Here is a 26,336-nt window from a genome sequence, read left to right as displayed (position 1 = left end):
TTCAGCTGGTATTTTTATAGGATCCCAGATGTTTTTTTCCTATTACATACATCTATCTGACTACCTAGCTAGCTATAGACCTCAGGCAGCAGTCGGTCTTTCTTTTTTAATTTTTTTTTTGGTAGGCTACAGCCGGTTCCTAAGAGGAGATGACTGCTTTTGAGTGTGAAATTAAGTACCCAGTCAGGAATTGAGCGTAATCATCATACGGGCAAATCAAAATGATGGTTACATTTACTGCCTACAGAAATTTTTGCTGCACTGCATATTAACACACTGAAAATATTGTGTTAGCTAATCGTGAATGTGCCGATTTTCATTACCCATGGAAATGCGTAACATCTTCTGTTAAACTTCATTGACATTTTTCATCAAATGAATAGAGCAATGCCCCGAAATGTGATAATTGTAGATTCTTGTTATACAACTTCGAGTAAAATATTCTTTCCTCTAATTCCAACAGTAATTAACTTGGATTGGAATTCCCCTGACTCATGTAACAGTCTTCAGCACTGTATTAATGGATCCTAGTGTTTGTATGGTTTGAAAAGAAACCCTGTCCCATATATTTAATATTATATTAAGGTGCTAAAGACTTTCAGGTTAATGAAAAGAATTGATCAAATCACCCCAGCTGGAGCTGTAAGCATTTTTTGGGGTTTAGGTTTAAAATGAAACGGTACCTCGTTGAAACTTAAAATGCTTCAAAAATGAAGCTCTGGAAAATTGTTCCATCTCCCATGAAGACTAAAAATTAAAGTAGACAATTACTGTACTAATAACCCAATTGTACATGGCAGACAAAAGAGAAGCTAATACTTCCCTCTGCTTTTTGACTGATGTTTTGTTGGGCTGTAGCTAAACAGCACTTTAAGTTGACAGTAAATTAGCAAACAATATGAGGGAGGAAAAAAGAAAGAAAATCATGCAGGGGTTAAGATGTTTATGTAAAACAGTGATTTTCCTTTTTAAAATTAAAACGTACAAATAAGCTGGTGTCAGAGACTAGGTGATCCTTCATTTCCACCGCATTGAGCAGGCTCACATCAGCAGCAGACAGCCGTTAATATATGCGTCTGGCTCAGTCTGGTCTACCAACTAGGAATTCATCGAATTGTTAATATCATTCCTTTTTTGTATGCACCACACATCATTTTCACTCTCTCTCTCTCTTCCTCCCCCTTTGCAAGAGCTTGTGTTTTGGCTTTTTGTTTTTGTTGTAGCACAAGCTGATTACTCTGAAATCACATATTAAATAGCATTTAAAAGCGTTTTGGACGAAAACAGCGTAAAGTCATATAGAAATGAGAATATACTGAAATTCTGTACATATATCTAAGCATGGCATAGCGAAGATGATGCGTTCTATTTATTTGTGCTAATAGAGACAGCTTTCATGTACTGCCAATGTGTAAATAAGACTGCTTTCTGCATGGTGTTTGTAGGCATTGTCACATAGTCCCAGGACAGGGAAACATCTTGTTGATCTTGGGGAGAATTCTGCCCGAGCGAAGACCGGGATTCTCCCTCCCCTCCATCCATCTCTGCCCCAATGTGTACCAGAGGTTGGTTTTGCTGTGTTGAAACTGGGGAAGAAGGGGGAGGAGGGAAAAAGCAAGGCAGTGTACCAACTTTCCCATCTCTATGGCGAGGGGCAGCACTGAGTATGATGGGCAAGAGACGAGCCACTGGAGTTTCCCAGTTCGAGCAGTAATGCAGAGGCAGTACTGCATATTTACGGCTTTTGCTGTAGCACCAAATAAGCCAGGTAGGGGCTTCTAACGATTCATTTTCTTCTCACTCTCACTGCAGAGCAGAGCATACTTGAAATCTTCAGACTGACAGAGACAGACGTTTCACACTATAGTTTAACCTTCATTGTATGTACAGTATTAAATGCAAAATGAATTCAGAGTGCTGAATGTGAACCATGCACAGTCAAGTAAAATTTTGCCGATTGAAAAATAAATGAAAATCTTTAATATGTGCACTGTATATCTGATTAAACCTATAAGGATTTTTATTTTGATAAATACTATGCAGAATTTAAATTGCGTACTGACATGTATATACCTACACACAATATAGTTTTATCTCATTACATAGCTCGAATGACCAGAATACTTGTTCACCTGATCGGTATCTTAAATAGCCTGTTTTCAGTACTGAAAACTATTGTACATAATTCGTGTCAGTTGCTACCAAAGTGCTTCATGAGTGTAGCACCTAGCTGGGCATGTTCGTCTTTTCTATACAGACTCAGATCTACTTTTCTAATATTGCCTAAACAGAAGTCAATGTTGAATAACGCATCTGTGTTCAAAAATTACCTCTGTGTCTGAATATTTGCAAGTAGCTCTTCTGAGTGTTCTTAGCATGTGGGACAGACAGTTTACGAAGAAAAGATTGCATATTTGCAGGAACTGTATCATCATTGTAATTGCTAAGGCAATATTTTTATGACTATTTAAAGACTAATTATATCTTGAGCAACTTGAAAACTACGTACAGCGCATAGTTTCTGTCTCTTAAGAAAACAAGACAACACGAAAAAGTATTATACTAACAGATAAGAACAATTTATTTTAACAATAGTATCGATGTTTACAATAAAACACAATTCCTCCCACACAAGTGGAAAAAATATACTGCAGCCAAAATACCACTTCTGAAATGAACAAATAGTTTAGATGCCTGATCTGTGTGAAGCCTTTGTCTCAGTGAAGTCTGATGTATCAACAAGGTCCTGCAGCATCTTGGGTTAGACACAGGAAACAGAGAAAAATGACTCAGAACTACCCCACCTATAAAATATTAAGAAATACAAATCAAATTATGTGTTGTAGATCGGAAGTTCAAGACTAATGAACAGTGCAGAATAACTTGGGTGCTTGTGAATCTTCTTATGCAAAGTCAGTGAAGTACTTAACACACGAGGGACAACCGAAAGCTCTCTCTGTTTTTTGTCGGGGGGGGGAAATATGCAAAAAGGGATGGAGAGGCTAGAGGTTGAGTCCGGTGCTTAGAGTGTCACTGGTTCAGTTTAAATTGAACAGGTATGAGAAACGTGATTCTGTGTGCAAAGTGATTTTAATGCTGTAGTATGATTTGCGCACCAATATTCTCCATCAGAATAAAATGTAATTTAAATGAGAGTATATTTTCAATGCGATATTTGTTCTCATTTAGACAAAGAAAAATGATGGCAACTAACTAAAAAAAAATCTTGTCCCCTGTTACAGGAAAAGCCAAGCAACAGTTTTCCTGTAGCCTGGAATCATTATTCAAACAACAATAGAATGAATGTTTTCTAGGCCTCAAACATCAGTGTTTATGCTTTATGTTTTAAAAGTTAATTAATGCTGTAACAATACAGCTGAAAATATACTTTGTGGTAACTATCTATCAGAATTGTCTATAACAATAATAATATTATGGTTGAAAGCCTTTTGTATATTTTAGTATCTGTTTTGAGTTGTGGGTTTTTTGGAGGTGCAAACTGGCATTCAGCTTAAATCTTAATTCTAAATGCTACATGGCATCCAGTCCAGTTTTCTAAACATACAAATATGTAACATCCTAATGTTGCACAATGGATAACAGGGGTTTTTTTCTGTTAGGAACAGATCTGCTGCTTAACATTTGAAATAGGTATATTTTCCTTTTTCCCCTTCCAGGCAAGGAAAGCTCCTTTGGTTCTCTAAATTCTGCAGAGAAACAATCACAGTCCAAAGCTGCTGGTTCCCCTCCGCCTAGGTCCCAAGAGCCTGACTTGTGATTGTTGCTAAAAAACCTCACAAGTTAGGGTCTCAGGGACTAGGAAAAGTCCGATATGATCCAGTAGAATTCGTCTTCCAATAAACTGAATTGCTGTCAGTAAAACTTTCACTGCTATTGTTAAAGACAAAAACAAAACAAACCCAAAAAACAATGCCCCCCCCCCCCAAATCAACAACCCCTCCTTTCCCCCCCAAATCAACAAACCACAGTTTCAAGTAGGGGGCAGAAAAGATCAAATAAGCAGGCAAGACACATACATACATTCAAACAATGTATCAGCTGACTGAACAGACTTTTCTTACATTATAGTCCTTAACTTTTGAAAAGAAAAAACAAAGAACACAGGAAAAAAATCTTCACTGCCTCGTCTTGCAAGTAGCCATATTATAATGCACCAGAGGGAAGCGTCTAAAAATGGGTTAAAATCTGCTTCCAGCAGATTTGTACAGTAACAATTTTACTCTATTTCCCTTAATGCCTGAAAGAAGGATTAAATGCTTGTTAAGGGGCTTCTAATTGAAATATTTCCTCATTCTACTTTTAGTCCTACTGTTCAGGTGGGCCCTGGGTTACAGAGTACTTTAAACCCATTCACGATGCAAGGATAACCTTTGGGCGTGTATTCACTTTTTGCCTCTTCCCCACGCTCAACATTTAATCCTTCTACAGACTGCTAGCAAAAGCTTCTTCCTTTCCAATGGCAAAACTAGCTTTCGCTCCATAAGCTGTAGAAAACATTGACATGCAGAGATTGTTGTCACTTGAACCAGATTGCTCAAAGCACACGTAACTTTCAAATACTGTCGGTACAGTAAGAAGAAATGCTCAGATTTCCCGAATAATTTCGTTCTGAAGCCGAACACTTTTAATGGCACGACCACGATCCCGAATTACTTTCGCATTCATTCTCCTCCGGTCTTTAGCCTTGTATGCAGAACGAAAAAGAAAATTTCTACTTTAGGGACGGGATCCACCGTGGCTTTTTTTTTTTTTTTTTTTCCTCCATCAGAGCCCAGAGCAAAAGAAACAGCAGCCATAAAGGTCCTAGCCACTGGAGCAGAATCTGGCATAGAAAACTCAGTGCTCTTCGGGAAGCCGTTCAGCTTTAAAAAGGAAAAAAAGAGAAGAGGGGGGGAAGAATTAGAATCTCTGCTGGTCGAACAGGTGAATCATCCATTTACAAGAAAGCTGTACAGAGCGCTCTGCTGAAGAAAAGATTTGCCAGTGCCCCCCACCCCCACCCCTGCCCTTCACCCTCCCCTCCAGAATGATACTTCAGATTTCAGAACATTTTGGATTATTTAAAATATTATTTCAGCTGATGATATAATGCAACATTATATAAGAGCCGTTTCTTTGTCACTGTGCACCATTCAATCAGTTATGCCTCAGACACAAAATAGTTAAACGAAACAAAATATATCTATGAGATATATATATATGTATAGCAGTCCCTAGATTTCATTCAATTTCTTTTTTTTAAAGCTGATCATGATTTAACAAACAATTTTGACCACAGCTTTCAAATCAATAATTAGAATGAAAAATCTCTCCCCTCTATAAATATGACATTAACATAATTATACCACCCCCATCGCATAGACCCATCCTCTTTAGGGAATACATCTGATGCTCTGAAGATGGAAATCAGTCAGATTTTAGTTGCTCTCAAACGTACCTTTGCTTCTCACTGACTGACTGGCTTTACCTTCCATGCACACACACAGTCACTAGCACACACACGCGCACACACACACATACACATGCGCGCGCACATGCACACACACACACACACACACGCACAAAAAGGCAAGGCAAAGCAGCGGATGCTGACTCAGAGCAGTTGTGTGTGGAGGGGGTGGTATCGGCTGGTATTTTCACTGCACTCATCATTAACATTAACTCACTCTCTAGCATCCACCCTCTCTCAGACCTGCTGGACTGCAGCATTTGCATGACGCTGTCACTCTAGCCCTTGTGGGTCAGATGTTAGAAGAAAAAAAAGCCTCAAGGCTCTCATAAGGAATGCCTTCATTTCTTCCAAAGGGTCCCTCTTCTTATTTTTCCACCTTTCTACTTCCTCTGTTGCTGTGTCTCAGTTGTTTGACATCTTTCCGGAAGAAAATGTCTTGAGCTGCAATAAGCCAGTAGTCAGTCGGTCCTCCCCTCACCTCACACTCCTATTCCCACCCCCTTTTTTTCCTAATCAATAAGACAGATCTCCAAATGCAGTTGTGAAAACAGGCTCTGACACACAGACTTTCATCCTCGATCCTCTGCCTCAGGAATAGCAGGCAACCCAGGCTCACACGTGATGTAGAAAGAAATAATGCCAGTAATTCTTGAACAGTCTTAGGAGTTTATTCTACGCCTTCTTCATTTTTTTCCTTTGCTTGAATAAATACCAGTGGGAAGGACACGCTAGCTCTCAAAAGCTACAAGGATTCATTTCTTCAGAAAATAATGAAAATTAAAAAGACTAATATTAATCTTCCTCAAAATTAATGCTATCTCTTTCCCCCCCCCTCCCCCCCCCATTGTGCTCTTTATAAGTAGGAATTGTCTCATAGCCAAAACACTGCCAGGGTCTGAATAACCATTCACTGTGCTGAAATCGTGAGTTTCTGGACTTCGGTCGGTATTTAACAGGACTCAGTAATTTTTTTTCTCTTTCTTTTTTAATTTTAGACTTCTTAATTATGAATAAAATTAAAAAATAGAAGCTGCTGGAGTCAGAGGGAGCACTGCGAGACAACAATGGCAATACACCCGCACCACCACACCAAGTACTGAAAACGCATGTTTGAGCTACGCTTGTGTATTTATCTGCATGGTATTTGCTCCGTGTTGGTAGAGCAGTCTGCGCACATACACGTACATTGAATACATACTCACACACACACAGAGAAGCTCAAGACACGGGTATAAAATACACAACACAAAACAAAGCACACAGGCTGTTAACTGAAACACAGGCAGAAGTTGTCTGACAGGCTATGAAAATCCACTGAGCATAATTATTGTGTGCATTTTTACCTTGTTCCTTTGTTCTTAAGGCAAGGGACTTTAATGACGTACGGTGTTGACAATCTTTCGGCTTTTCCCTTTTTATGCCAACAGTATTTGGGAATTATTTTTCCAGACAATACCACACCACTGTGATTCGCAGTATAAAAATTATTTACCAGAGGGGGGGGGGACAGGTGATACGCAATTCGCCAGCCAATTCTCAAAGCTGCCTGGTGCCGTAGAAACTCTCGGCGTAGCCGGACAGGCAGGTCCCAGGATGCAGTGCTACACCGCAGTCCCGGCTCAGGTAGCCGTTTGGCAACCTTACGGTGGCAGCGAACGTGAAGGGCACCCGCTCACAGGAAAGGTCCAAAAGCAAACACTGCGCAGCCCCGAAGTAAAGAAAGGAAGCCAAGACGCCGGGGTACACGCCTTAAGCCCGGTTCGTACGCGCTTATGACCGGTTGTTGTGATGGTAATTAAATTTCTTAGGTAAAGGACAGAGGAAAGTAGACAATTAGGAAACAGTTAAGTTTGTAATCTCGGAGAAAGAGAGAGATGGAGACAGACACACACCCACAGACAGAGACAGAGAGCAAGCAGAGAACGCCAAGCATGAGACAACAAAAACAAGACCGAAATCAGATTTGGGAAACTGAAAAAATACAGGATTACAGCATTCAGCTTAGCATTTACTGAGGTATATATATAAAAAAAATTAACACATGCACAGCATGGCTTAAAATACTTATTGCCATCAATAGTCTGTGACGGGTGCCGGCTTCTTACTGCTATACGTACATTAGATTGGTCATTGCCTCTTAATCTCCTTTTGCTCAGACCCATCCATTTTTTGCTGCTCCAGCATCTGTGCCCTTTATGCTTTTTTTCTGTATAGTTACCCACAATACCCTGGATAAATTAATGTCATGACCTCGCTATGGCTATCAGACAGAAAAAAAGTCTACTATTTTAATAATTGAACGTGCGCGTACAGCAAACTGCCTACTGATAGCCCAGCTTTGTGGACTGCCTCCAAATGCAGCCTTTGCTAGCTCTGCGAATCAGAAACAACAGATGCAAATACTAGCCACATAGCCCCAGCTCTCTGTCTTGCTTTTTTTTTTTTTTTAAAAACCCACCCTTTTCAGTCTGTGCCGTCTCATATTCCCTGCGTCTGCCCCCCTCAATGGTTAAAAACATTAGCCTGCTGAAATTAGAAGCTTTTGAATAAAAGCATAATGATGAGTGAAAATTATAAATGGCTGCAGATTCTGGAAATTTATATCCAGACGGTGAGGAGGGAAGAGTACCCAGGTTCAAGTGCTGAGCCTCACTCGGGAGCACCTCTGGGGCCAATGGGACTGCAGACTAGATTAAATCAATAGTCGTCTGAAACGAGATGTCGTAATCAATCAGCTCAATTACCACTGTCATAGATCTGGGCTTAAGGTCTTTCCTGATTCCACTCTTCTAATCATTAACCCTTATACATCCTCAAAATCGGAACTCACACTTGCTCTGCTGCCCTACCTTTCAGACCGTCAAAGTTTAACTTAGCATTTTTCCCTCTTTTTCCCTTTCCCTATTCAAATAATATAAGAATGGGTCAGCAAGAAACATTTTCAATGTGAACATGGCAAGGTTAGATGCACTCCTTTAAATGTACCTATTATATATTTGCTGCGTGTGCGCTTATATGTTATTATTATGCCTCCGGGAGTGGCTGGGTGGATCAAAGACTGCTGTTTAATTAACATTCAACTCAGCTGTTTCCTTGGAGATTAAAAATAGAAGACTAGTTGAATTAAACTGAAGCCGTTCACTCCTTTCACTAATCCAATATTATAGAACTTCTCTCCCCCCAACCTAGTTAGGAACACCTCATTTCTGGTTAATCAACCACTAGGAAAATCCATTTTCAGTTTCAGGGTTAGTGTGAAAAAGTTGGAAAGGCATTTTTGTATGCATGTCTGAATTTCACGGAATTGCCCAATCATTTACATTTTGCATCCACAGTACGGTAAATCCCCATGCGATGCAAGAAGAAAAGAACCATCGGGTTTGAATACCAGCAGAGCCACTTTAAAATCTTGCCTATAATTACTGATTGCTGTATGAAGATTAAATGTCATCCATTTAACTTTTTTTTATTCCTGTGCAGGTCCTGAAAAGATTGAAAAGCTCTGCATAAAAATGCTCCCGCAGTTGTCACATATCCTTCTCTCGGTTTCTCAGGAGCAAAGAAAGAATCCAGGTAGCAGGTATCCAAAATATTGGTCTCTTAAATTTGATTTATTCTGCTGATAGATTGAAATAATAATAGTGAAAGAAAACCCCATTACATTTACAGTTACATCACTGTCTGTACACACTGGCTCTGTTTCCAAGCAGAACCACACCTTTTTTAACCATCTGCTTTTCAGCTGGAGACACCGAACGCGCAGCCTGAGTCCCCGCAGCCCTGTGAATGCCGAATAGCAGAATTAGAGCCTGTGCCATAGCAATGATATTTTGGGGAGGAATTTGCGCTCCTAGAGGTGCTAGGAGTGGATAAGGGAAAGGGGCAGAAAATAGGTGTTTCACGGCAGAGGCAGAGGCTGAGGCCGGGGGTCTGGCTGCGGGGAGGGCACCTGCTGCGGCAGGGTGCCGCACTATCCAAGACAGATTATAAATGGAGATCGATTGCTGGATTTAATGACCCAGCTGTTTTCATTACTACAAATGTAAAAAATTGGTCTAGAAAATTATACAGCTGCTAGCATAGGTGCTTTTTAAGAGGCAGCTTGAAGCGACTTTGTTGCAGTAACTGACCCCTCACAGATGGAAAACAATAACCTCCGCTTTGCATATTTTCTGGGAAAGATTTAGCTGACAGTGGGACGACATACAAAAAGAACTTTAATTCTGTCCTTCAGTAATGCTAAATGAATGCAATTCACCAGACACCACCTTAAACTGGATGAAGGATACTGCTCAGTTTTGCAGGCAGCAGTTAAGACTGTAAGCACCATCCACAAGGGGACAGCATTCACATCCACACTGGAAAGATGCAGTTTGTGTACATGAAGAACAGAATCAGAGCAGCAGCCATTGCTGAAACCACCCAAAAATTAAAAAAAAAAAAAAAAAAGAAAAAAAAAAAAATAAAAGGCGCTTCCTGGGTTATGAGTTATGGACAGTGAGAGACGAGAGGTGAGGCTAGACGTGGATGTCAGACGTCAAAACCCATTCAAGTGGAGGATGAGCCTTTTGTTTCTTAGACAGCAGAGTAACGTACATTGCAATATTAATGCAAACTTTGTGTGAAAGATAAGAATTCTCTGCAATAACAAATAATAGTGTTAAGAGAATGCAATTACAAGAATTAGATAGTACTGGAGCAAAATCAGAATGCGTCTAACGCAAAGGGAGGAATGCACTAGTATCAAACATTATTCTGATTTTACAGTTCTCATCTTCATACTCTCATTGTGCTCCAGCTGGGAGGTAACCCCTCATCCCTCTTCTTCTTCTAGGAGCAAAGGTTTCTTCATCACAGTGCAAGTGAAAGGGATACCCTTAAAAATAAAAGGTTTAGCTTCCTTTAATGTAGCACTTAAACAACTTAGAAGAATGAGACTGTTAGTGTGACCTGTGTCTAAACATATGCCATAGTTTTGTATGATTGTCCATGACACCTTTTCACCTCTCTGATGAAGAACAAGGGGATAAAGACTTCAGAAAAATCCTACAGCTACTTAGTCCCAGACCTACCACAAAAACCTACCCTCTTAATTTCTTGTTTAGAAATTCTACACCCAGACTGTCTTATTTTTTAGTAACAGTGCCTTTTGTAACTTGGCTGAAATTCCCACCTCATTGTGAAGTACTCTGTATATATATATATATAGCCTACACAAGCTATTACAGAAAGGATATCACAAAAATAAAAATACAGGGAACAGCAATATCCTTCTCTCCCTGCACAAGCTCCTTCTTACTCAAGAAATGCCATTATACCGCCTCCTTCCTGACTTGTCAATTTACCTGCCCTTTATTAAAACACAGACGTATGACAGCAGAAATTATTGCAGTCTGAATTACTTTGAAAGTATACGAATACTATTCAATAGACCTTGATTTCACTGACATTTTCAATTAAAAAACTAATTATTTGTGAAAACTAAGCACTATGATATTTATTCTTTTTTGACCTATGTTTTCTTGAGCTTCAAAAGCATGAAATAATGAATGAAATAACTTTTCTATTTATGAACACTTTTTGTACTTAATTCACTAATTGCTTTGCGTTACTGCTTAATACATCATCACCACAATGTAAAAAAAGGGACTGGTACTAGAACGAAATTCCAACTGTTCATAAAACTGTTTTTGACTGAACACTCAAGTCTGCATTTGCAGTCTGTTCAGTAAGAAAGATGTAAAGTGCTAAGCACTATTTTAAAAATCCCGCTTCATAAATTTTCCAGTATGACATTTTTACTTTTTCCTTACTAATTATGTTTATATGTATATAGAGATATATATAAAATCGATAAAACCCCAAGATTACGTGGAACAAGATTGCCAAAATATGTTTACTCCCAGAAGGCACCCCTCCATGCTGGTTTCATACTATCGTTGCAGTCATCGGTGGGGCTGATCCTGCAAATAGGGGAATTCAAGTAACTTTATTCAGATGGAAAGTGTCTCTGAAAGGATCCGAACTATTTTTCTGAGCACCTATTTTGGATACGTATGTGTCAAATAAGAATCAGACTTTAAAAAAGGAAATTAAAGGCATTCTGTACATACTGCAAACAGCAACAGAATGTAGAGAATTCTGCTACAGAAGAAACCTTATTAACAATATGATTTGAAGATAAACATTTTTGAGAAACATTCAGACAAACCATTTCTACAGCCTTGTTTTAAGAGGTTTCAAAAGTAGGCTTGGGAAAAGCAAAGCATTTTAATAAGAAAATACAAAATAACACGTTCAATGCCTGCAAAACCAGAATATTTTAAATTTTCTAGACAGTGAAGGTTAAAGCTATCCTGCATTCTCATAGTTCTCTCTCTCCTTTCAATCAATCTCATTGATTTTTTTTTAAGGGTCAAAGGCTATACCTTCATTGATCAAAGAAACAGCCTGACACAGCGAAAGAGTCTGCCAATTCCAGACAGATCAATCACACCTTTGTCTGCTTTTGATACATTATGATTATTTATTCTGCATCACCATGACTTTCTGTCGCATGGCTCTTAATGTAATAATGCTGCTCAGGGATGACAATAAAAAAGGGGGGAGGGGAAATATTCTACTTAAAATATTTTAAGCCTCTCTGGTATTTCTGAAGGTGGTTTATGATGGAACTTGGACAACATGTTTGATTTCATTTTTGCCTTGAAAAAAAGAAGTCCTGTTCTGGTATTTAGCTCTCATTGGTCAGTATTTTGTAGGATTTTATAAGGAGGTCCTTTGAACACGATTTGTGCAAGTTGTTTTTAGAAAAGTAATTAGATCTTGATAGGACAACAATTATGATCTAAGCACAGCCATAATTTTCCATGTTTATACACTGTTTTAGAAACGTTTTAATAAATAGAATGTAACTGATACCCGGCTACAGCTACCGACTGCTTTATGACCGTAAAATGAAACTAAATGGTCAGCCTAAAATAATTGCTAGGAAATATTGCTGAATAAACAGATATAAGTGCCGAAAAGCTCCTGGCTTTGCAAACTATTATGCCAAAAGCCAGCTAAAGCTTTAAAAATTGCCCTATGCGCTCACTGCCTGTTGTGATTGAAAGTTGTATGTTATTATTTATCTTTCTGTAGCATCTGCAAGAAGCCGTTAAAACTACAGTTGGTCTGATATCAAATATTTTGTTCACATTAGGTAGCCTCTCACTTCACAAGCAGTTGCACTACTTCAGAGAAATCACTTGTGGGTCTTGTGATATTTGTTATAAGTAAAAGCATTAAAATCCAGTTCTAAAGGTGAAATTGAGAGAAGTCAGTGGCAAAATGCCCAGTGACTTCAGTGGAGTCGGAACTTCACTGCAAGAAGTTACATCTCAACTCCTTCAACCCAAGCTACCTTCAGTAGGAAAGACAGCTCATGGGGTATCACCGGACCATACTCTTAACAAGAATTTTAAAAATTTAACACATTTCTTTCTTAGCAAAATAGCTTGCAAAGCTGTGATGAACTCTATGCATCATGCAGCCCCAGCAAAGACAGTGGAACTGTTCAGTAAAATTAAGCATGTAAATCTTTGCAGAATGAGGATATCAGTTAATAAGACATAACCACTGTCTTGAGAAAATTATTCATTATTCATCTACGTCGTTAGAACATTAGAATAAGATATACAATAATCCAAACAACTGGGGCTAGTTTCCGATTTCATTGTGCCTGCTCTGTTAATTATTGTGCACCCGATTTACTATTACGTCAGCGTTATTATGTAAAGCGAAGGTAAGTGGTATACTAAGCTGAAATATTAAACCCATTAGAAAGTTATGAGTTTGACAGAGTCCCTATATGTATTTGTGTGCATGCCAAGAAATGCATTTTAAAACCTTTAACTAAAGAAAACTGCCTTCCAGTGATACACTGCAATGCCTAAAAGACATTGCTGAAGTGCTACTGCCACTCTCAAAGGCCAAGAGACCCTAAAAACGGTTGCTGGCTGACAGCACTACACAAAAACATAGTTTCTTCTGTAAAGAAATAAAGCTGAATGCGCAACATTTCAGAGAAGTTTTGAATAAGTCTATTTGTCCGGTTTACTTTGCAAAGGCTCTGTAGAAAACAGCACCATAAACACTTTCAGTCCCCACACAAGGGCTAAACAAAGAGTCCTCTTTCTAGCCATTTAATCCAGTAATTTATTTTTTCAACCATCACATAAATCGAAACACAGCTGTAACCAATGACTTGCAGATCCAGTTCCCTGCCAGCTGGATCCTGTTCTGCTGAAGCAGCAAGATTTTTACATTGTTCACTTCTGTACATCTGGAGAAATCATTTGGGTTCAAAGGTGACTAGAAAAGCTCTTTAAATAAACTCAACCAACAGTGAAGAGAGGCCTAAGTATCTACAAAAGCTACATGGACTTCCATTTAAAAAGTTCTTTTTTTCAAATTAACACATAGAGCGGTTTGCTTCTTCAAGCATTTCATGATTATGACATTTTAATTGAATTGTACACACAAATATGTATTTTGATAGCAAAGAAACATTTACTATTTCCCAAGAACTTTCAAACACAGTGTCGATACTCAAAAGTGATCACCATCAATAGTGTGCACTTACCACATTTAAAAGGATCATCAGAAAAATAGTGATGGAATGAAATAAAATGTCAAAAATATACATCAATTCATGCATCTTAGCTGTTGCCTGAAATGCTGCTCGACTTTAAATTAAAAAGAAGCAAACAATAAGAAAGCATTGCTGTACTTAGATATGCTGAACCCAAAATCTCCTAGAAGTTAATCCTTAAAACAGCCTTACTTCAAAAGTCTGCATCATCCCTTACTGCATGAGTCTGTTAGTTAAGCAACAAGAATGTCCCTGACATTTAAAACTGCACACAGTAAATTGATTACAATGCATCATTTCCTTTAGAAAAGCAATCACAAAGCAAACCAGCTGAATCTTTCAGAGGTAAATAACAATGAATATTGAAGGTTCATATAATCTGTATCTTTGATTACTTTTTAGACAAAACAGATGCTCAAATACATTTACAATGGAGGGGGTTTGTGCCTAGCCCAGGCCCCACTATCAAAAATACTTGCAACATGGAAAATCCCTGTGCTAGGTCTTATCTGCAAATGCATAAGCACGCCCTCTTGATTGCAAAATAAACCAAAATTTGTCGTCGGATGTGTGTTTCTCTTCAAGCAGGTAAGCAGGACACATCCAGAGCATGCCCCCATTGCTTTGGTAAAGATGTAGTTGCTTTACTGCACATTAGTAAAAGGTATTTCAAAATTCAGTTAGGGTTCGCTACTGTAATTGCTTCGTTTCCTTTTTTAATACTTACTGTTATAGCTGGTTTGAAACAACGCTGATAAAAGTATCCTTTCTGCTTGCCTCTCTGGCCACGTCCCTGTGCTGGCTTTGTGTTATTGCCCGTTATCTCCTCCTCAGAGATTAACTGAGTAGCTACCTCACCTTCAGCTCTTCCTTCTTGTTGTCTACTCTTGCCTGCGCTTACCCCCTTCACTCATAATTGTAGGAATGCACTGTTAAATATGCTATCTGTGCTCTGTTGTGAAAATAGAAGCATTAAAAAAGTAAAAATAAAAAAGAAGGAAAATGTCATGTCTTTAAAAGCCAGATAAACCAGATAACTCATCTGCAAAAATTAACATGCACAACTCATAACGGGGTAATTACTACATCACTCCGGGGCAAACTTCAGGGTATCGAGACATGCATTTCTGTCCATTAACATGTATAGATTTACGTAAACATTCTAAAATTAAAAGTATCTAGTGAGTTTGTACTTAATTACAATGTTTCTGGAAAGCCTTCTCCCTTCATTTCCTGATGTGTATTTACCCTTACCTATGGTTGAGTTTTTGCCTGACAACTAATGTAAGTATCACAAAAGGGAGTGAATTTTGACGGAACATAAGCTGCCACTGCCCAACAATTGAGCTCCCGCTCAATGATGCCCAAATGATCAGCGCAATTCAACAGTATAAACTTCATTTACCATCCATTCACCACAGTTCTTTCGCTTCACCACGCACAGCCCTCCGTAGTTCAGACTGTCTTGTCAAAACTATTTGCCTCCATTTTTAATGAACAGATTAGGATTTCTTGTCCAATTCAGACATCACCTATGGCCCATTATGTAACATTATCTGCCTGCCTGCCTGCCTTGGGTTTCAGATAAGTTAGATCTGGGTAACTTTGAGTCATAATCTGAAATACACAATTCAGAGGCCCGGGAGAGTCTAGAAAAATATTGTAACCTGGAAAGAGGTATTATCTACATTTGTTAGGTGCCTTTGGTTGCTTAGAAAACCTCACTTAACTCTCTCACATCACAGTTGGCAGTACAGATGGTATTCTGATTTATCCAGGAATGTAACTCCCATGGCAGACCCTGAGGCAAAGGCTTTGGTGTTTTTCATATATCTGGTTTAAAACCTAAGCCCTGCTGAATGAGTCTCCCAACTGGAAATCCAACTCACTGAGCTAGAAAGACTGAATCAGAGATTTTTAGATCTGACACACCAATTTCAGAATGTGCTAAGCCAGATCTTCCAATTATCTGAATATCTGTTTGGCAAATGTTATGGGTGCTTCTACCTAGGGGTTTGGCTAATTATGCTTATCTTCTGTAAGGCATTTTGTTATGCCAGTTTACATTGCAGAGAGTCCTTTATGTAACCTGTACCACTGGGTGCTCTACAGCAGGGATGAACAACTTGCTAAGGCTGGAGTGCCAGACTCCACATACATCTCCTGTATTAAAGACAGAGCTTGTCAATAGAAACTGAACAGGAAGCCAGAAGCTGCTGCCATTTAAAGATGAGTGATGTTGCCAATCACCTTTTTGGCAGACTCTTGCTCCAGTGCAAGGCAGCAATTCCCATTTGCCAGTTCTCAGTGAGTGTGCAGCCCAGGACCTTCAACCCGTAGCATAAATCAGGACATCTGCCAAAAGAGGAGGTCCTTTCTGCCCTCCCTCCTGACCTCAGTCATTTGTTCCTCCACCTTGTTTGTACTGACACTTGCATCTCACAGCTGCGTCGTAAAGCAGATTAGGGAACTGACCCAAAAAGCAAACCAGAAGAAATACAAGATTAGTTTGCAGCTGGATCAATCCTTGATCTGGCTCGTTAAACAGCCACATAAACTTAAGTGCCAGCACAAAAGGCCAGGTGGAAACGAGTGCCACTGGCAAGAGGATGGAGTTCGGCTTTCAGTAGCAACCTGAACTTAGGCAGAATAGAAGTGGCCCTACACCTAGTTGGAACCAGGAGCCGTGTGAACCATGACCTCTCAAAGTCTTTAGGACACTATGGGTCCCCATCATCTTCTGTCTGTGCACTAGCCTTACTAGACTCCCTGGCATGCATGTTGAACCCTGCAATACAAAATTAAAAATACTGTCTGAAGCAAAGATATGAGACTCTGTTACAGCCAGAGAGAAATTAGAAGATACAGCCAGAGGATAAAAGATTAGACGCTCCAGGAAGTACCATGTAGAAGGCTGTTCAAGGTGGTCAGAATAGTAAATGAGATATTAGCAACAGTCAAGCAATACACCAAGGCTATAAATAACTGTGAAATCAGGTATTAACAGTAATTATACAACACACAAAGGAGGTGCTGAGAGATTCTAGTACACTTGAAATGCAAATTACTACCAAGCTAAGGATAGTTGTGACAACAGACTTAAAACCAAAATTAGATCTCTGGTTTTCCAGCACTATGAAGAATTTTATTTGAACTTTGCCAAAAAGGGCTTAAATGTACCATATACAGATAATTACTTGTACAGTCTTCTCCTTGCATATATCTCATTCCACTTATCCAATTCAGAGCAGTGTTCTCAGTCAATTATTTACAAAGATGAAATAGACTGGCTTAGGGTCTTCATAAAGTCCATTATAGCCATAAACCATATAGAGAGGATCAATAAATTGTAAGTTATCTCCATACAGTATTCAGCATCTTGCTTCTTTTTTTTTTTTGTAACGTGCCTATCGCTGATGTAGTCAGTACACTTTTCATTGGATTTTGATCTACAGGCACACACCACAAGGCAAACATATGCCTTTTCCTTCACAAATAAAGTGCCATCAGACACTGCATCCGTGTTTGTAAATCATTTTCGAGATGCTGTGTTCTCACACGTGCAATCTGAGAGCAACAACATAAGACAAAACATATCATTGTGAAACATATCACATCCATTACTTATGAAAAAAAAAAAAGGTGGAATGGCACGATCCACAGCTAGGTCTATGTTGTGCCCTGAATTCCTAAGCAGAACATCTCATCATGATGACTGAGCAATTTCAGCCCAAAAAGGACCATGCCTCTCTAGGGATCACAGTATTTGCAAGCGCATCGGAAATCCACGTGATGCATGCATGTGACAGACTCTGCCTGGGAACCCACCGGCTGGCTGAAAGAGACCAGCAACGTGTGCAGCTGGGCAGCTTAAAGAATTATTGCACATCCAGGAAAAAAGCCTTCCCAAGTCCACACTAATTTACCTTTGAAATAGCCCCCAAAACATAACTTCCTTTTTAATGAAGTAAATTTGATGTAAAATGTTAGCTTAAAGCACTTCATTTGCACATCCTTTAGAGGATACGGCCTTGAGCATGGTCCTGAGGAGATGCAGGTATCAGAGAATAAAGGCATCTTTTCTTCATCTTCAATTTTTAGGTTTCAATGGCACCTCAAAAGGCACAGTTTCCTGTGTGAAATCCTACTGTATGAGACTTGGCCTTGCCTTCCCAGGGTCCAAAACTGCATCTTAGGACAGCAACAGAAGGAAATTGAGTAATTTTTTCTTAATACACCTCTTTTCTCCATGAAGAAGTAAAAAATGCACTACACTTTAAAAAATATGCTTCCATGCCAGTAGAAGAGATGCCTGTAGGATAACCAACAATATGAGGAACATAAATTTCAGTCCTGTATGTAGCATAAAAATGGCCATAATGATCCAAAGGCCTCCTTGCTCAATATCCTGTCTTCAACACTGTATATAAATGGATGCCAAAGGTCTTCCTTTGAATTAGATAAGTACAGATGATCCCTCTGACAAAAGACTATGAGGTGGTTATAAGGAAGGAGAACTGGTTTGGATATGATTAAGAGTGTTGCCAGGTGGGAAAAATTAAACAGCACAGAATTATACTGGCATGTTTTTGGTAATCAAAGGAGGACAAAGGTAGAACAGGTAATGGTATAACATGCTGTTCTTCTACACTCACTAAACCTTCCATTTCTCAGCTCCTCTCTGTTTACCCTGGATATTATTACAGTGATTTCAAAGCTTCTTTGCAATTGTTTCAAATTCCATTCTATGTTCACCATGAGCAGTGGTAACCACACTGCCTTTGAACACAAGTTGTCTGGTGCAAGGGATCTCTCGTTACCAATATGTGAACTACTTCATACAGTCAGCCCCTAAGTTTGCTGAGCGCAAGTACCCCAGAACACAAAGAAGCAAAGCCAACAAAACCCAACAACAGTAACAGCTAGCCAATAGTAATGTGGTTTTTAATTACTTTTGGTTTCTCTCTCCATCCTGGAGAGACCTTTTGAGATCCATCTTGGGAGCTCTGCAGAGAGGGAAAAGTTATAAATACAAGTCCTAATGACAAAATTGGTTATTTCAACTACATCTGGGAAGTTTAGAAAGCGGTTTGACGAGATTTTCTCTAGGTGAGTCTGATAAAACATAGTTAAAAGCTGTTATGCTGTACATGTAACAAAATACATAACTGACTATTTTAAAGAGAGAATTATTCCACTAATAAAATATACAGGAAGCTAAGTAAATATACTACTATATCATACTACTGGAGCATTACTCTTCGTAAAGCCATAAGACAATAACTGAGGGATTTTCATAGTTTTTCCTTTATTAGACGGAAACATTATACCCCTGTACAGGGTACAGACACCATAAGCACAGTTATTTGAAAAATGAATTACCAAATTTTTCTGTGGATTTTAGTTAGGTAACTGCAGGCTGTCCTGTATTGCAAACAAACTCTGATCTAACCAAATGTGTAAGTCCCCAGGTTTATTAAGTGGTTCAATCCAACGCAGAAGTGCTAGACTGCTTTGCTAAATCCACCTGCAAGAGAAGTGTCATGTGACCCTTTTCCATCGAAAAGTGGCACTATTAAGCCTTGATGATATTAGAATTTTTCAAAAGCATGTTGAAGCACAGTACTTCTTCCTCCTGCCAAACGGTGCCATTACACTTTTTCATTCTTAAAATTCAGCAAATGAGTCAACAAGCATTTTCATTATTCAGTAAGCAGTATCAGAAAGCATGAGGCAAACAATATATGAGGACAGGTTTATAACTTCTACCTCTCCATCAATTCTTACAGGTTTCAATCATTTTAACATCGTCTTCTGCACTCTTGTCACTACTTTAGCTAACGACCTCATAGCAGCAGCTTTCAATTTTAAATACCAGGCATTCACCCCTCGATAAATGCGCAGCAAATTACATTACATCGACATGCAGTTTCCCTTTAATGCCAGGAAAAAGTACTTCTTCAACTGTCTTAGTATTCATACTCATGTATTCCCAGATTAGAGTGGGGTAAATGAGCGCTAAACATATTCTGCTTATTATTAATCTCATTTCTTACCATTTTTTCAACCATTTTTGGAAAAAGAAAAACACATTATTTTGCATTCCTTTAAAACCAACATCCATGTGGAGAGGAAAAAAAAAAGAAAAGAAAAGAAGAATCAAGGAAAGACCATAAAGTATCAAGTGGCACTCCACATTCAGTCATCCAGAGTCTTGGTACAATTATTAGTGCTCATGATTGCGTGTCCCGGAATCCTCTCACTCTAAATTCCTCCGGGTTGTATTCTACTCTTAAGAGGCAAAAATTAATTGACTCATTGTCTAATCTGAAGACAGGATTTTTCTTTTAATCTGTAAGAGCTTCAAATATGATGTTAATAGGTGTGAGAGTAAAATCCACCCTACCTATGTATATTTCAGTTTATTTCCCAAAGGGATAAAATAGACTTAATGGAGCAATACTGTTTCTTTCACAGACCACCTTTTCACTTCAAAATAAATCAGCTGAAGTGATCTCAAGCAAAGGATTTATCTGTGCAAACCCAGTTATGTCATTCATTAAGGTCTACTCGCTTCTCTCTTTCAGGGCTACCATCCGAATTTACCAAAATTGGCATTGGATGTCAGTGCTATTTCCCTGTACCCACAGTAGAAATTAGGAGTACTTGAGATGACACTCGAGCATGGTAAGTGTGGATAAATGCTGACATTTACTGAGGACCGCTGTAGGTTAGTGAAAGGAGATGTTGTAGTGTCCTTAACGTAAGATCAATGAATCTTACTTTTACGCTAAAGCAGTCCTGAGCAATGGTTTAAAATCAGCATTGAAATAATCAGAATCCAGATTGTCAGCAGAAGCATGGAAATAAAAACATCATCCATTGTTTTATAGAAGAATAATCAAGTTGAGTAAAACTGGTAATAATTTAAGTGACTGTAACTAGTAATTTTTAAAATGTAGTAATTTTTAAAATGAACATATGCAGACTGTATATGAAATTCAAATTTTGAAGAGTCTTTCATAGTCGTACAAAACTTGTTTTCTGAATTTAAGTATGTACATAAGCAGTCTGCACTGAAGTGCAATCAATGCATAAATGACCATCATGCTCTTAGCAGCTCTGAAAGAAGATCAGTGGGAAAAGCAGAGTGACAGGTATCAGTACCAGCTTGGTGAGCAGTACCAGTATGCACTTTACAGAGTAAATGCGGAAGACACAACACTGATCGGGAACTAACACAAAGTAAATTAATTGGTGGGGTCCTGATTGTCACAATTCTACTTCATGTTTGGGTATACAAACATGATCTGAACATGTCTACCTGCAGATAAAGAATATTTGAACTTAATTTTGGATAACAATTAAATTAATTTTACATTTTGCTGGGAATAACCTACAACGCAGGGACAGGATCCAGAAAATACACGGAAAAGGCAATTCTGAAGGAGACATCTTAGGTTACAAAAAACATTTGTACTTCCATTTTGATATAATAATAAAGTACTGTGTAGCATACTCAGAAAGACTTGACTGAGAAAGCTTGCTCTACACATTTTTTTCTATATAAATTTGGTTCATTGAGACCTATATACAAACAAAGAGAATAATTTCTTATTTGGCTACTGAGGTATAGCCAAAATTAGCCAAAATTCGCCTAAAATGAGATGTATCAGTCAAATGAACTTCTGCTAGCTTGTGGAATTCCAGCCAGCCTGTTAGCAGAAACACTTTGATAATCTGGAGGGGTTTCACAGAAAGACAAGAGGTGTGACCAGGAAGCTGTCAACATTGACTGGACAAGAACCATCAAGAGAGGTAAATACATAATATTTACAGCCTGCAAGTATTTGTTGGGCATTATGTTTACAGCAAAAGCACAGAGTTTTTCCATACAGAGTCATATGTAGAAGAAGTGAGATGGAAATCAGAATAAGAATTTCTACTTGTGTAACAAGGAATTCTTTTTCCCAGTGAAACATTATTTCAAGATAAAGGCTAACTTCTACAGAACTGGCTTATACCAAACATGAATATGGACTAGTCCTTCACTGGCTCAGTAAATATAATGGATCATTTTTACCTCTAGTTCATATGTACTTTCATATAAAAATAAGGAAGTCAAAGAACCACATCAGTGCTAAGCATCAATGGAGAGGAGGGACCTCAGAGCACAGCAGCAGTTCAAGGGAAAATAGTTTCACCTGTCTTGATAGGGATTGAAAGGACATAGCAATAGCAACACCACAGTGAGAATTCTGCAACCTCTCCATCCAGGGAACAGGGGTTTTTATGAGAATATGAAAATATTTGAAAATGTAGAAGAGATCAGGAAGTATTTAGGGATTAAGAGGACTATTTAATGACAAAAGAATGATGGAAAACTTTCAATCATGAAAACAGGGAATTTAGGAATTTACAGGCAGTTTGCAAGTATATCAAAGGATGCAGGGCAAGACACAATTTCCATAAAGAAGCAAAGAAGGCAAAGAGTAGAATGGTGCCACAGACTTGCCTTGGAGTGCAGAGTAACTATTACAAGGTTTCAACTCACTTCTTTGGTTTGGGGTTTTTCTGAGATTCTCTGCTGTAATTATGATATGGAACAGCCTGGCAGAAGATGAGACAGCAATGTATGTTTAGGCAAAATCTAGACCTTTTCTTTATGCTGAACAATAGATGTATGTGAGTACGTTCCACCTGTACCAAGTTCAAACTCATTTAAGAAATGAGGATGTCAGACCTCTTACCTCCCTTCCCTACAAAAGTCTACGCACAAGAAATTCCATCAAGAGACTGAATCATGGCCCCTTTAATGAACGCCTCTTAATGGATTTCCACAAATTCGCTTTTTCAAACGTTTTGAAAAGTAAAGTTGTTTGAGCAAGTGCATAATGCTCTTTTCTCCTTGAAATCTCTTTTAATGAGTTTTGTACATAATACTAAAAAAAGATACATATTTTACAATTTCCTTATTCTCATCTCTTGCATTCCACTTGGAGGTATACAAGCAAAGATCACTGCTGTGATTGTGTGTCTGTTCATGGTAAGAATCTTACATTTTTTTTATACAGTCGTGTAGTTAATTTGTTTATACCGTATATGATTTACTGTTATCTTTACCTTTAAACTGTAGGGAGACACATGTAGCATGTGCCTAGCAGATGCAGAAGAGCAACAGTCTGGCTAACTACAGGTGCAACCCTGTAAATCTTAGCTGTGCTAAGTAATAACAAAAGTATGAGCAAGGAACAAGGACTATCCACAGAAACCACTCAGCTGTTTCAACAGCGGCACAGACAGGGTAAACCTTGTGCCATAGAGCAGGACAGAAGGACTCACTAAGACATTCACTGATACCTCCCCTCTCTGGATGTCTGAGCCAGAAGATGAATCTGTATGGGATACTCAGCACCCTGTAATGGTTGATCCGACATGCACTTTGACTTCAGTTTGGCTTTACACATATAAAATTTCCACTCAAATGAAAGCACCTACAAGTTTGCAGTGACTAGCACTTAGACACTTATTTAATGAAGAAAATATATTCTTTTTATATACATAGAATATTTTTCTTTCTATATACTTTTTATATTCTTTTTATATACGTAAAATCTGTATCTCCTCGCTTTCACAGAATCTTCATTTACTGTTGTACTGTGGAAAGAGGCACAACATATTTACTTGGAAATAGATTGTTTTCTTCCCTCCTTTTGTTCATTTCTCCTCTACCACAGCAGTCGGAATAAGAGATGATGCTGCATTACATGCTATCATCTGTACTGTATGTAGATTAGTATTGCACAGATAGGATCCTGTTGCCATCGCTTCTTATTTTGTGGTGAGGGGTTTCTTTTATCTGGAGGATTTATAAGGGGAGGGGAAAGGCCACTGAAACCTTAACGGAGATCATAGGTTTTATTGACCCATCCACAATGACTTGATCACTTTTCCTGGTATTTTTGAATTCATTTAGAACCCAACAGAGGTCATAAGTAGTTCAAATTACTTCTTTCAATGCCTGCTAGCTTTCATACATCACTGCTGAATTTCATTTGACATTGTGTCATCCACTGCTGTAGTTCTGAGGGTTCCCTTTTGAAGTTCCCCACATAGTGTGTTTTGGACTTGAGTACCCTAGCTAATTGTGCCATTTGCAGATGTTGCCATCTCACTGCCTGACTTTCTTTCCAATTCATTAATACACTTATGAAATAACAACCATCCTAGCATGAGGCAGTGGAGCAGCCCACTGTAATCTTTCAGCCATAGAGGAGGATGACTATATATTTTTACTTTAGACTTTGCCATCTAGCCATTTTTACTCCATGTCAAGTATTTCCGTCTCCCCCAGTGACTACTTATCTTCCCTAACAGCTGCTCCTGCGGAGAAAGCTTTCTGAGGTCCAAAAAACTTATGTTGGCTGATTCTTTTTTTTCCTTCTTTTTTAATGGTTGGTTTAAAAAAAAAAAAAAAAAAGGTGCAAAGAAAGAGCTAATAGAATAGTGAGGAATTAATTTCTTTTGCAGAAGAAGCCCTGGTAGCTACCATATTTGTGTTAGCATTTTATGATCTTACTCTACACAGAGCCTCCTAGTCTCTTTCTATTTCTTTCTATTGCCCAGAAATATACTTCACTGGAATAATCTGAAACACTTTCCAAAAATGTGTCACAGTACTATTAAATTCTTCAGTACTGAAGAATTGCTACTATTGGATTTGTCAGTACAGAAACTAAAACATGGCCATGTCTAAATAAGAAATACTTAAATGCTTTTATCACATTATTCCAAAAGAAATTCTGGTTTATGCAAGAACTGTGCAGTACTGTCCCTATCGCAGATTACAGAGATCAAGACTTTTCAATTACATTAGTATCCACATATAACAAGCAAAACAACTGAGCAACTCTAAGCAGAATTGAAATCCACAGACCTGGGCACTTTTTGATTTTAAAACTTCTGAACTTCTGCTTTTATGTTCTGTAAATTTTATGGCTGAACCCTTTCCCACTCATGTGTCAAACATTACCCCCACAGCTGTGGTATCATTGAAATTTATATCTGAATATTGCAATTTGAGATTACCTAGCCTTTTGACACATTCTTTAAAGAGTTAAGAGAGCACTGCTCCCATAAACACTTTAAATTTGTCATTTCTAAGGTGCAGAACATACAATCCACAGCTTGCGGCAAGTGGGAGTAAAATGGATTTATGTAAATTTTGAGCCCTCTTCATCCTGGGCTGCTTTGCATCTCCTCACATAATTTAGTTGTCTCTTCGGGTCTGCCTAGACCCTAGCAGGGAGCGAGCGGTCAGCTGCCCATGAGCTCCAGTAAAGCCTGGCACCTCCCTGGTATGGTCGGCTGGGGTTCCTCCAGCTGTGCCCTGGCACACTCAGAGTGTGCCCTCCCCAGGGCTTGCCTGGAAACAGCCTAATGGCCATTTCCTTGCTTCATGCCACAAGAGAGCTCTCCTCCAGGTGTGCTCTGAGATCGTAGGGCCATGTCTGGCAGGTCTGGTGGTTCTTGCCATAGAAAAGGGGCCAGGGCGCAGGTGAGGATAAAGAACAGGGGAGGTTACATGCATTCAGCAAGTGCACTTCTTCACCTTCCTTAATGGAAAGTCAATGCTGCAAATTATTTCAAGAAAAAAGTTCAAACTTTTTCAACACCGTTCACCCTCCTTGTTCATATGCCATATTCCTCTATTCTTAGACAATGAAAATAAACAAAGGCAATTTTAGTTTTATTTGTAGAGTCAGTTTTACTTCCAGGATCCATTGAGCTTCAGCACTCGAATTTCAGTGTTGTTTATTTAAAACACCTTCATTACTGCAGTCTTTATATGTGCATGCATTATGTAGCTTTTAATATTTATGACAATTAAATAGTATTACTGAAGGTATGTTATTATTAAATATAAGATATGCATTAATTTCAAGAACTGTGGGGCAAGCTGCGTAATTACTACATTACAAAATACAGTATGAAAACATCACACTGATAAAGAAAACACATTCCAATGCAATACATAGCCTTCAAACTGTGAGCTAGTGCTTTTTAATTCAGAGCACAGAGGCTAGACCTTTAATGTACTGCCCAGAAAAGCTCTCATAAATATATATTTTGGACTAGCCATGGTCTTGGGAAGTTAGACAGCTCGTCTCTTGAACCCAGTGATGATAATGACATCTAGCATGAGCTCCGGACAAACCATTTAATTGT

General features: G+C 38.6%; 1 long non-coding RNA gene across 3 annotated transcripts in view; it reads right to left on the bottom strand.

Moving 5' to 3' along the window:
- Window positions 1-4,038: 4,038 nt before the first annotated feature.
- LOC135316524 (uncharacterized) overlaps window positions 4,039-26,336 on the bottom strand; it is a 247,559-nt gene continuing 225,261 nt past the window's right edge. For all 3 annotated transcript variants that reach the window (XR_010375781.1, XR_010375780.1, XR_010375779.1), the window contains one exon: window positions 4,039-4,883. This is a non-coding gene — a long non-coding RNA (uncharacterized LOC135316524). The remainder of the gene's footprint in view (window positions 4,884-26,336) is intronic.

This window comes from Phalacrocorax carbo, chromosome 1 (assembly GCF_963921805.1).
Source record: "Phalacrocorax carbo chromosome 1, bPhaCar2.1, whole genome shotgun sequence".
NCBI classification, from domain to species: Eukaryota; Metazoa; Chordata; class Aves; order Suliformes; family Phalacrocoracidae; genus Phalacrocorax; species Phalacrocorax carbo.
Note: the sequence above shows the minus strand (reverse complement) of the source record. Positions and strands in the feature narration are given on the sequence as shown.